The sequence below is a fragment of the Sardina pilchardus genome, chromosome 16, assembly GCF_963854185.1.
Source record: "Sardina pilchardus chromosome 16, fSarPil1.1, whole genome shotgun sequence".
Lineage (NCBI taxonomy): Eukaryota > Metazoa > Chordata > Actinopteri > Clupeiformes > Clupeidae > Sardina > Sardina pilchardus.
This window is the reverse complement of record NC_085009.1, coordinates 25,377,779-25,391,198: the sequence shown is the minus strand read 5'-3', so window position 1 is coordinate 25,391,198 and position 13,420 is coordinate 25,377,779.

The window sequence follows — 13,420 nt, the reverse complement described above, 5'->3', positions numbered from 1 at the left end:
GCAGGTGAGTCCACACTCCTACTTCTGAGTCTGTGCTGGGAATGTTCAGGTCATGTTTTTTAATCTCTTTCTGCTGCTTTGACACACAATTCTGATTTTAATTAATACATATTTAAAAATGTCATTGCATGCAATGAATCAGCAGCCAGAAGTCTGCTTCTGTCATGGTTATCCCCGAACTAGACTATTGTAATTCAATAGCCGTTTTCAGACAGACGTGTATTTTACGCAATGTTCAGTGGACTATTTGAATTCAGTGTAAGATGGCCGGCCTGTCCTGAGATCATTACAATTGATTCCGAATGCTGCCGCACGCTAGGTCTTCAATCAGCCAAAGACGACAACTCCTCTCGTAGTTATACTTCATTGACTGGGGGGTAACATTTACCAAGGACCCCCTCATTACCGTAACAGTTAACCATTTCTATTCTCTGAAGTTGTGACCAGGTCCACACATTCATCAGCTAACTGGCAAACAAATAAGCCAAGCTGAGCAATAGTACTGTATGTAAGGTTCTTCATGACCTGAGTGAAGTTAAACATTAATGTGTGTAGAACCAAATAGACATAATTTGCTTGTTTTATCGGTGAAAAGGGCATCATCTTTTTTAAATAATAAACCTCAACTTTATCAATTTCAAGCAAATTATTTTGCGGACCCCTTGGCTATGAGTCACGGACCCCACTTTGAGAACCATTGCTTAATTAAATTACATTTAAATCTCTCAATTTGGCCTACAGGACACTTGTACACTGGATCTGCTCCCTGCTACTTCAATTCTATGACCCAGCGTTATATCTCTAATAGCCCCCTGCGGTCTTCTGTTGAGCATCGGTTGTATCAACCATCCATAAACCCCAGGTCAAATTTAAGACTCTTTTCCTCAGTGGCTCTCATTGGTCCCTCATTGGTGGAATGAGTTGCCTGCGTTCCTGCGTGTGATGATTAAAGTCTCAGACTCAAGTGCAAGTGTTTATATATATATATATATATATATATATATATTATACACTGTATAAAAATCGAGTCCATAATCCACAGATTATCCAAATAGACAAGATGAGGTCAAAACACAGGTGATAGACAGGGCGAACAATCCAAAACGTAATTCAACAAGCAAAGTTGAAACAGGCAGGCACAGTCAAAACTAGATAAGCAAGCTGACGATTCAAGATGTACAATAGCACATAGATTTAACAAAAAAAAATACCTCATGTCACAGCAACAGGTAGAGAGTCCTTTTATCAATCTGATAACAGATCAGTCAAGCAAATAGAGAGTCCTTTCATCATAAATATTAAACTGATTGTGAGAGTGATTCTCTGGTCACACACTAAAGGAACATAACTGGCCATGGTGAGAGGTGGTTCTGAATGGCTTGGGTTCTGTTCTCCAGATTGAGCAGAGACTAAGGGACAGTGGGATGCCAGCAGATGCCAAACTGACCTGGACGGAGCAACCAAATGGAAAGATCTTCATAGAGGAGAAGAAAGAAGAAGGGAGCAAGAGGAGGAAGAGAACTGAGCTTTAAACACTCTGCTGTTGGTCATCTGATGTACGACTTGTGTAAGATGACGACACACACCGGGAAGTTAACAGAGTGCTCTTGTTTGTACCCTCAAAAACAAGAAAAGTCTTACCTGTTAAAATCCAAGGCCCGTATTCACAAAGAATTTTAGGGATAAAAGTCGCTCCTAACTGGCGAATTTAGGAGAAACTCCTAAAAATAATGGGCAGGTCACCCCTAACTTTAGGACTCCTAATTTTTTTTCACAGTATTCACAAAGCATTTTAAGCCTAAAAGTAACTCAGTCTAGGACAGCGTAAAATAACTCAAGAGGACTTCTAACTCACTAATACCTATTCACAACCCGCTTTTAGTGGCATTTCACGTTGCAATGTTTTGAAATGAACGTGTGTTTACAGGAGCTGTCATGCAAGGGAATAATTGCACATTGCAACTAAGGATGCAAATGCAATAATGCCATTGACAACCAAAACCACCATTGCATGTAAACTAAATGTAACGTCTCATTGTGCCTAAAATATATTAAATTGTTTATCTTCTTTGTAAATGTAGGCTACGTGTTTTCATACAGATTAATTTAAAACATGTTGCAAAGATACTGCTCCAGTCCGTAGTGTTTCATTATGCGTAGGCTATTTGCTTTAGTCTTTATTAGTTTAGGCTATGCCTATTTATTCATCATCTTCCATCCGTCACAGTCCGACATAGCGCACACATTCTCACCAGCTAAGGCCTGACACCTCAACGCATCATAGGAGAGGTTTTTGCCATCATTCCCACATTATAATCATCAGCCAATCAAGGGTGGCCACTTTAATCAAGCTCATGCATGAGTAATGACGTCAACCATACCAACTAAGACTCACTTTTAGTTTAGGAGTTGTCGTTTCTCCTTACTAAAAGTAGGTCTCAGAGGCTTTGTGAATAACTTTTAAGAGAAAACTCCTAACTAAAATCCTTTAGTGCGATTTAGGAGTACTCTTAGTGCTAAGATAAAAGTCTTTGTGAATAAGAGCCCTGGTCAATCATTTGTCTTTTGCTTCACTTCCTTTATGTCCACAAATGACAACCTAACAGAATCACTTTAATTCAGCTAGTTATAAACATGTCCACCTAAGAAAAAAGAATAATAGACGTTCCATATATTTTTTATTTGTAGATCTACTGTATCATAGATCAGATCTATCTTTAGTATATGTCCTCTATGTTTCAATGTTTATCTTCTCTTCTGTCTTCATGGCTAGTGATTGCTTTTCAAACACTGAATCTAGGGCTATGATTTTCAGGAAACATTATTGTAATTGTTTGAAAATGTTACCAAATAGATAAAATGTCTACTCACTGAAATAAAATTATATTCCTATACATTGTCATTTGTTTTAGCCTCTACACATTGTTCTACTAAGTCATTGAGTCTCCAGTGATACTAAATGACACTTTTTAAAAATCTATTCATTGAATTCATTGCAGGATAGGCTGGTTACAGCTATGGAGTCATAAAAAATGACTTTATGTAAAGTAACAGAATACAGACTACAGTATACAGAAAGAAAACATGAACCGAACATGAATGAACATGAATGGTGGACAAACCGCTCTGTTTCTGACTAGTGGCAATAATAACACACAAGCTCACCAAATTTGATTGATTTTTGTGAATGTATATGTCAACCACAACAGGTAACACACTAGGTGGCGCTATAGAGTCCCTAAGCCACACCCGAGGCCAGAGCGCTGTCTTTGACTAGCGGCAGCAATAACACACAAGCTCACCAAATTTGGTTATTTTTTGTGAATGTATGTGTCAACCACAACAGACAATGGGCTAGGTGGCGCTATAGAGTCCCTAAGCCACACCCTAGGCCAAAGCTCTGTCTCTGACTATCGATAGAAATAACACACAAGTCCCCCAAATTTGGTTCATTTTCGCGAATGTTTGTGTCAACCACAACAGATAACGTGCTGCTAGGTGGCGCTATAGAGTCCCGAAGCCACACCTTAGGCCAGAGCTTTGTCTCTGACTAACAGAAGCAATTCCACATGTAGCTGCCAAACTACATCCAATTTATGACCCTTTTTCTGCCTATAACACCAACTTCCTGTTTCTTAATAAGATGTCATAATTCAAACCTTCGCCATTTCAATGTACTTGCGAAAATTCAAAAATCGGGTCGCAATTCCTCTTGAGCAACCCCTCAAGATCATTGTATTGCTTATATGACATGATTTCGATAAACCGTCTAGCAGAAGTGTTTCAAAATATGTGATGTGCAAAAATCATAATCATAATCATAACTCAAATTTCTCTTCTCTAAGATTCACTATGTAGTTTAAATGTAAAACTTGTTCAGATTAATACAACACACATGCCTACCAAATATGGTTCATTTCCATGCATGTATAGTGTCAAACACAACAGACAACGCGCTAGGTGGCACTATAGAGTCCCTGAGCCACGCGCTAGGCCAGAGCTCTGTTGCTGAGTAGCGTTACCAATTCCACACATAGATACCAAATTTCAAGAGTTTTAGAGCATGCCAAGTTGGTGAAAAAAGACTTCAGTGGCCGCACCTCGGTGCTCGGGCCCTAATAATAATCTGAGCAAAAACAATAGGGCCTTGCACCTACTGTGCAGCCGCTGCTTCAGCGGCTGCACCTCGGTGCTCGGGCCCTAATAATAATAATAATAATCTGAGCAAAAACAATAGGGCCTTGCACCTGTTGCTACAGTGGCCGCACTTCGGTGCTCAGGCCCTAATAATCTGAGCAAAAAACAATAGGGCCTTGCACCTACGGTGTAGCCACTTCAGCCTAACCCTAACCCTAACCCTAATAGATAATATTTCCTGGCGTTTTGAAATAGCTCTCTAGCTAATAGTTAATGCTCTTAAGATGTTTTTTTTTAAGTATATCTTTAAAAGTACTTGAGATAAAGTGTATTTTAGTGCACTTTTTTCACCCGTCCCACTAGGTCAATCAATAATCTGAATCCAGGCCTAACTGTTCCCAAAACTGGCACCTACATCAGTAAAAATGTCTAAAGTGCTTTTCAGCAGTGTCCAACTCAGGGGATGACTGTGTGCTGTATATTTAGTCAGACGGACAGCATAACTTTTGGCAGAAGTGCAGATTGAGCACCGTGTCCCCTCTCTCACCCTCCATGTATTGTTCCTCAGCTGCCCGGGCTTTGCACTGATAGCTGTTACAGTAAGCACAACCAAAAAAAAAAAAAAAGAAAAGATTTACAAGAGACATTCAGGACCAGGGGACTGGACTTACTGTGTGCAGCACTGCTGTGCTATCCTCTCTCTCACTCTCACTCTCTCTCGCTCTCTCTCTCTCGCTCTCTCTCGCTCCAAATGTTTTCTTCATTCATTGCATTCTAAAGCATAAGATGTATATACCATTCATGACAAACATGGCAAGCATGGATATACTGTATGCATCCAAAATGGTTAAATATACATCCAAATGTATTCAACATATGCATTCAAAACTCTCTCTCTCTCACTCTCTCTTTCTCTCTTGAATGCTTTCCTCATTCATTGCATTCTAAAGAATACAGAACATACAGAATTCATGTCAAACATAGATATATGCTAGCCTGACGACGTCATACTCAATTCATATACTGTACATCCAAATATATCCAATATACGTATGCATTCAAAACTCTCTCTCTCTCTCTTTCTTTCTCTCTCTCTCTCTTTTTTTTTTTTTTAAAGTACATGTATATTTTTTGGCCTTTTTGCCTTTATTGTTACAGGACAGTGAAGAGTAGACAGGAAGCAAGCGGGAGAGAGAGACGGGGTGGGATCGGGATATGACCGCAGGCCGGATTCAAACCTGGGTCCCCGTGGGCACTCGGACCCGTACATGGTATGGGCGCTGTAGCCTGCTGCGCCACAGCACCCCCCCCCCCCCCCCCTCTCTCTCTCTTGAATGTTTTGTTCCAGGTTGGTCTTGTGGATCCTGCTGGTGGTTTTGTCTCTGGTGCCTCTTTATATTCTGAGTCGAGCACTTATGGTCGTGCAGGGTGTTGCCAGTGTACTCTTGAAGTGGGCACATCAAAGGTGCTTGCCAGGCCTTTTGTACGCTTTGCACAGCACAGCATGGCGTGGCACGCCTCCGCAAAGTGGCAGGGCTAGGTGTGTGTGTGTGTGTGTGTGTGTGTGTGTGTGTGTGTGTGTGTGTGTGTGTACTGTGTGTGTGTGTGTGTGTGTGTGTGTGTGTGTGTGTGTGTGTGTGTGCTTGTTTCTGAGTGAGAGAAAAGTGTGTGTGTGTGTGTGTGTGTGTGTGTGTGTGTGTGTGTGTGTGTGCTTGTTTCTGAGTGAGAGAAAAGGGTGTATGTGTGTGTGTGTGTGTGTGTGTGTGTGTGTGTGTGTGTGTGTGTGTGTGTGTGTGTGTGTGTGTGTGTGTGTGTGTGTGCGTGTGTGTGGGTGTGTGTGTGTGTGTGTGTGTGTGTTGAAGCCAACGCTTGGCACTATGGGTGACGGGGTGCCGCTCAGCAATCCGATTTCCCTGCCACCGCTGCAGAGGTACTGAGATTGGATCAGCATGATCTGTTCTGCACACACACACACACACACACACACACACACACACACACACACACACACACACACACATACACCCACCTTACTCTGAGCTGCAAAGCCTCTGAGGTGGGCACAGAATATGAGTCAGGACAGGGATTTGACAAACCCAGGGCAGCTGGGTGAGGCGGGGGCTGCTGCTGCTGCTGCTGCTGCTGCTGCTGCTGTGGATCTTGTTGTGCTGAAGGTATGCTTCTTTATCTCCGTGTGTGTTTGTGTGTGTGTGTTTGTGTTTGTGTAAGTGTGTGTGTGTGAGTGAGTGTGTGTGTGTTTGTGCTTTTGTGAGCAGCAACAACAGCCCCCACCTCACCGAGGCCATGTGGAGGGTAGGAGCAGCCACTCACACACACACACACACACACACTCGGTGTGGCTGTGGTGGCCTGCGAGTGAACTGAGTCAGACGGACGCTGATGCCAGCCAGCGAGGACAAGGGCAGGTGAATCAAAAGGTTCGTCCTGAAATGCTGATGTGCACTGGAGCATTATGTGGCGCCGAAGACCAACGTGACAATGTCTGCAAGAAAAGCCACCTTTATCTGTGTGTGTGTGTGTGTGCGTGCGTCTGTGCGTGCGTCTGTGCGTGCGTCTGTGCGTGCGTGTGTGTCTGCAAGAAAAGGCACCTAGCTAACTATAGGCGCCGAAGACCAACATGACAATGTCTGCAAGAAAAGCCACCTTTATCTGTGTGTGTGTGTCTGTGTGTGTGTGTGTGTGTGTAAGTATCTGCAAGAAAAGGCACCTATAGTAGCTAGCTAGGCACATGGATGGCTATTAGTGTGAGAATAGACAGCCGCTGAGAGAGTTGCTGAGTAGCACACGCCCATCTAGATCATCGTGGACAGATTTTTAACCACGTGCATCTTGTGCTGCGCAGTTCTGCGCAGTGCTGCTCGATGCTGCGTCATCACGAACTCGCCTCATGCTGTACTCACTGAAAAACAGTTTCCCTTTGGAGACAATAATGTAAAAACATCACATGACTCCAGTGCAGTTCAATCTCAACCAATGACAGACGAGCCGTGTGCCGTGATTTGGATGCTGATTGGATGATAGCTCTTGGAGTGAAACTTTGTATGGCAGCTCATTAGGTGAGTAAATGGGGCACTCTCTCATTCGTACTGTCTGACGCCATGCTGATCAGCATCCGCAGTCAGAGGAGGAAGAGCACTTTTGATTGGGCTATTGAGGCCCTAGACTCTGGGTGTGATCGAGGATGGCGTATCGAGAGTGAAGGGGTCGACCCACAGGAAGTACTATAAGATGTGAAGACGTCCTTATGCTGAAGATTCGGGACACTCTCACACACTCTCCCTTTCCTAATCTCCTTATTCCAACCCTAGGAGCACATTTGGGCTGATGAGATGTCTACTAGAGGTTTACCGCAGCAGGATGAGGTTCTGCTTTGAACTCGCTGGCTCTCTAGATAGATAGATAGATAGATACTTTATAGTTCCCCTCAATAAAGTATCTATCTATCTATCTATCTATCTATCTATCTATCTATCTATCTCCTATTTATTCATCCATCCTGTGTTCGAATTATCCCACCGTCTTCGGGGGGCACCAACTTACTTAATCAAGACAGGATTAAGGAAGAATTTTGGCAAATTGCTTATTCACGTGAAACATTCCTGATATTTTCCTGACCTCCTCATGACCTCATTGGCTAGTGCTTACCATTTTAAATCCATGCACTGACACTGTAGCTGAGTAAAGCAAAAAAGAAAAATAAATAAATGCATTGAAACCAACCCTCTCATGGTTCTAATGTTCACACTGAAAGGAATTAATCTTTGACCTCTTAATCCATTTATTCATGACCCAGTACACCCTTGCACACACACACACACACACCCTTGCACACACACCCTTGCACACACACACACACACACACACACACTTGGCGCGTTACTCCTCGGAGACTAACAAGCCTGTGAAGGTCAATCAGATACTGGACTGTGAACCTCAGTTTGAAGAGATTCTCGTGACCATAGTTTAACTCAGACAGACAGACACACAGACATACACACACACACACACACACACACACACACACACACACACACACACACACACACACACACACACACACACACACACACACATACACATACAACCATACACACATACACATTCTCTGTCTCACACACACATAGACACAGACAGACACGGACAAACAGACGTACAGACAGACAGACAGACACACACACACACACACATTCTGTCTCTCTCACACACACATAGACACAGACAGACAGACAGACACCCACACACACACAAACATACTCATTCTCTCTCTCACATACACATAGACAGACACAGACAGTCACGCGCAAACACACACACACACACACACACACACACACACACACACACACACACAAACACGCACAAACATACACATTCTCTCTCTCTCACACACACACACACATAGACATACCGATAGAGACACACAAACACACACACACAAACATACACATTCTCTCTCACACAGACACACAGGGCTGTCTAAGGTGCAATGAATATTTATGCAGTGGCATTTGCACATGTTCACCGTTAATCAGCTGTATAGCAGGAAGTGAAGGTTCTCTCTGGCTCATTAATGGACTGTACTGCATGAGTTACTGCATTAATGCACTGAACAGCATGGGTTACTGCAGTCACTGGTGTGCTAAGATATTGTCTCCCAGTAGGAGTAGCATATATGTACAGTACAGTACAGGAATTGCTGTGGTAATCACTAAGATGTCTCCCATAGTGTGTGTGTGTGTGTGTGTGTGTGTGTGTGTGTGTGTGTGTGTGTGTGTGTGTGCGCGCAATAAAGTCAATATATCCAATACATTACATGTAATAACAACAAAAAAATGTCAGAGTGATTTTTACGTGGTCAGCTGTATCTCAGCTCATCGTGAGCTTCACTGCAGTCCACCCTTATGGTACATCATGTTTCTTCATCAATAATGCAACATGCATGCCTCTTTTATTCCCCTCTATCCATAGTATAACATATATCTATCTATCTATCTATCTATCTATCTGTCTATCTATCTATCTATCTATCTATCTATCTACTGTATCTATCTACCTACGTATCTATGTAGTATCTACCTACCTATCTACCTACCTATCTATCTATTTATCTATCTATCTATCTATCTGTAATGTTTATTACGTTTTGTATAGCATGTTATAATATAGATGTACTGTAAATGACTGAAGAAAACTATCTATTCATCTATTCAAAATCTCAGTTATATTATTAGGCCATTATTATTTTCCTGACCTCTTCTTCTCTCGTTCCCATCATTTTCATTCCTTCAAGAGGCTCTTCACTAAATTGCATCATTTTCCATCTATCGTTCTCTCTCCCTCTCCCTCCCTTCCTCCATCTCTCTCTCTCCCTCTATCCCTCTCCTCCTGTCTGCCATATGATTGACTGTCTCAGGTGACAGAGACAGAAACTGTGGAAATCAGCACAGCTTTTATATCAGGACTTTCTATCTCTCTCTCTCTCTGTCTGTCTTTTGCCCTCTCATGCTTTCTCTCTTTCCATCTGTCTTCCTCTCTTTTTCTATCAATCTCTCTCTCTTTCTCATTCTTGCTGTCTATTCTTTCTCCTCTGCTGATTGAGGGCCATTTATCGCACTGATCCATTCTTTTCATCACCCTCTCCAAACTCTAACTCTGCTTAATTCAAGGATCACTTGAGTATCTCTCTCTCTCTCTCTCTCTCTATCCCTTCATTCTCTCCCTCTCTAAATGTTTTTTTTCATCTTTTCATCTATTCCCCATCATTCTCTATATACTGTACCTTTTTGCCTGACTACTGTTCATCCCTCCTTTACATCTCTCCACTCTGCACATATTCATTACTTCTTTCCTTTTTTTAGTTTTCTTTCAACCTCACTATCCTCTCCATCATCTGTCTGTAGACTATTTCATTATTTTGTCATTTATTCATTTTTCTCTTGCTGGCTGTTTGGCTTCTGAGAGAACCTGCAGAAGGATGCAACGTGGAAACGTTATGCTTTACAGTTTTATTTTATAACGCCTCGGAGAATTGCATTTATTCATTTAGCAGAAGCAGGGTAGGAGGAGAGGAGAGGAGAGGAGAGGTGTCTCTGATTCCTGGCAGGTGTTTCCCATTGACAGTAAGGGGCAGTTGTGGCCAACTGGTTAGGGCTTTGAGCTTTTAACTGGAGGGTTGCCGGTTCGATCCCCTGACCAGTCCACAGCTGAAGTGCCCTTGAGCAAGGCTCACTGCTCCCCGAGCGCTCCTGTTGGGCAGGCAGCTCACTGCTCCGGGTTAGTGTGTGTTTTACCTCACTGGGTATTCCTGTGTTGCTGTGTGTGTTCACTAATTCACAAATTGGTATGGGAATTAGCATGGGATCAAAAAAGTACTGCCTACTAATCCAGAGTGCAGGCAGCAATCACCCACACCTGCTTGATTGTGTTTACTCCCTTTACATACTGCTCAGTTTCTGAAGTCTACACATACTGTATTGCATGCTAAGTGCGAACTGCAGAGTGCAGTGCCCCCCCCCCCCCCCCCCCCCCCCCCGTCTTTATCTGGCCCGGCTGCTGCCTGAAGCTTTAATCCGGATCAGGGCCACATCTGGGCCAGATTTGAGCCAGAGCTGGCTGCCAAGTGCGTAGGCAGTAGGCAGTGCGGAGGAGGCCAGAGGGGGAGAGGGGGGTGAATGCAATTATGTTTCGTTACGCGGATGTGAAGTCCCGTTAGAGCCTCACTTTCACTGTGGGGAGACTGGAGCTCTTTAGTTCTGGTGCTGCCGCAGAGGTGTTAATCCCTGGCCTGTTGTCAAGGCAAACGTTTATTTCTCTTTACACCTGTGGGCACGGGGCTTTTCGCTTTTGCATATCATAACTGTGTGTGTGTGTGTGTGTGTATGAGTGCATGTGTATTTCTTGTTCTGTGTGTGTGTGTGTGTGTTTGTGTGTGTGAATGTGTGTGTGTGTGTGTGTGTGTGTGTGTGTGCGTGTGTGTGTGTGTGTTTGTTTGTGTGTGTGTGTGTGTATGTGTGTGTGTGTGTGTGTGTGTGTGTGTGTGTGTGTGTGTGTGTGTGTGTGTGTATTTTCCGCCTACCTCTGTGGAATCCTGTATTTTTAGAACAATGTCATGGGGGCTTAGAGACGAAAAAGGTTCTGCGAAGAATGTTACCCTCACAAAAAACTTCCACCACATAAAAAAAACCCTGCCTCTAGGGACAACTATAATGTGCCACAAAACTTCAGATGACGAGAAACGTCAAAAATCCCTCTCTGAAGGATGGATGTCTTAAAGTAAAATAGGTACGTTTTAGAGAATGAATGCTGTATCCACATAAAGAAGCCTGCCCAGGTAGAGAGAGGGATGAAAATATCTCTTCTGCCTCAAATCTTCTGATGATGACAGTTTCTTTTTTTTAAAAAAAAAATCCTCCACCAAGTGAAAAAGCTACATTTTACAGAATGATCCCTATATCCACATAAATAAACTTGGCTAAACTTTAAAGCTAAACTTTTTCGGGAGAAAACCTCTCTTCTCCACACCTAATATACCATCATGTACCAGAGACAGCCACAGTCCCAAGAGGAAGGTGTGAGACCTTGTTTGAACAACCATAGAGAACAACGAAAGATGGTCTTTGAGTTGAGCAGAAAGAAGCATTCAAGTCATTCGTTGTAAAGAAGGATGTATTTGCCATCTTGCTGACCGGCTACGATTGGTCACAAATGCCGGCCTATTACGTGCAGAGGCAGTTTGAAAGAAACCGGTTCATCCCACCCACAGGCTTCAGCTCTGTGAATGGTCCGACTCCAGACTATACATTTCTGTATACAGTAGTTTGGCTTGCCAGGCTAATAGTATGCGAGTTTGAGTGTACAATCTGCCTGAAAGGAGTGCAAAACCTTGCAAACATCACTCAGAGTCTATAAGCTTGCGAGTATCTTCCAGATGGTGATCCAAATTTCGTTTCTTCCTTGGGTCATTTCAGGCCTTTACTGAAAATGTAATAGAAATCCGTCCATAACTTTTTGATTTATCCTGCGAACAAACAGACAAACAGACAAAGAAACCGCGATGAAAACAAAACCGCCTTGGTGGAGTTTTTAGTCTTGGAATGCGTATTCTGCAATGTGATGCTGTGACACTGCTGTCTTTAATATTTGTGGTGTGTTCCAGCTCAGGATACAGAACTCTGCATGTTCTGAATATCTTGGTGACACATATGCTTATTTATCCTTCACATGACCACATACCATCAGAATGAATATAATGAATATAAAGATCATACCAGAACTAGTAGCCTGATACAAGCATTCTTCAAAAAGCGGCAATGGTGCATAGTGTCGCTACAAAGACTAGTGTCTGTCAGTGCAGCTTGTTGACTGGTAGAACATTTAGCTTTCCCCGACTGTCATCAAGATGCAAGTCTTGTTGTGGGTCCCCAATCGAGGTCACTGATTTCCAGCCCCTCAGGAACAGCACCTTTTGTTCCATTTCCTTGGGTTTTAGCGTTTGGTTCTTTCCAAACTGGAATCCAGCCTTTTATTTTCAGTGCATGTTAATGATGCCATTTGTGATGCAATGTGCATCTTAGAGACCCCAGGTAGGATTTTTGCCTGATATTACAATGCAGAGGCCTGTGTGGATGGGCATGTACTGTATGTTACTGTAAGGTGACCAGATGTCCGAGACCAAAACCGGGGACATACATGTAATCCCAAAAATGTGTAAGAAACGGGAACATTTTAAGTTTGACAATCAATCTGATAGAAATACATACAAGTTTTATCTTCAAAAAACAGGGACAGAAGTAGTTTTTCTGTATTTTCCCGGGGACAGGCAGCCAATAACGGGGACTGTCCCCTGAAACCACCCTAATGTATGTGGAGATATGCATATAGGTGCGGAGAAGGGAGTGTTAGAAGGTCATCGAGGCAAAGAGTGTAGGTAATTCTGTAGTCTTTGATCGAGGTCTAAGCAAGGTCATGGGGGGCTTTGAAAGTGAGACGTACAATTTTGAATTAGATTCAGGATGACACCGGTAACCAGTGAAGCTGAGGAAGAATAAAGGTGATGTGAGGTGGTATGACTGAGTGTGTCTGGCCGGCTGCGGAGTTCAGAATATTTTGTAGTCTTTGAAGTGATTTAACAGGGAAGCCTATATGAATAGGGAGTTGCAGTAGTCTGGACAGGAAGTAATGAAGAAGTGAACTAGGGTCTGTGCATTGGTGGTGTAAAGACAGGAGCGAAGGTGTAGGCAATGCTTCATAGGCGAAAGAATGC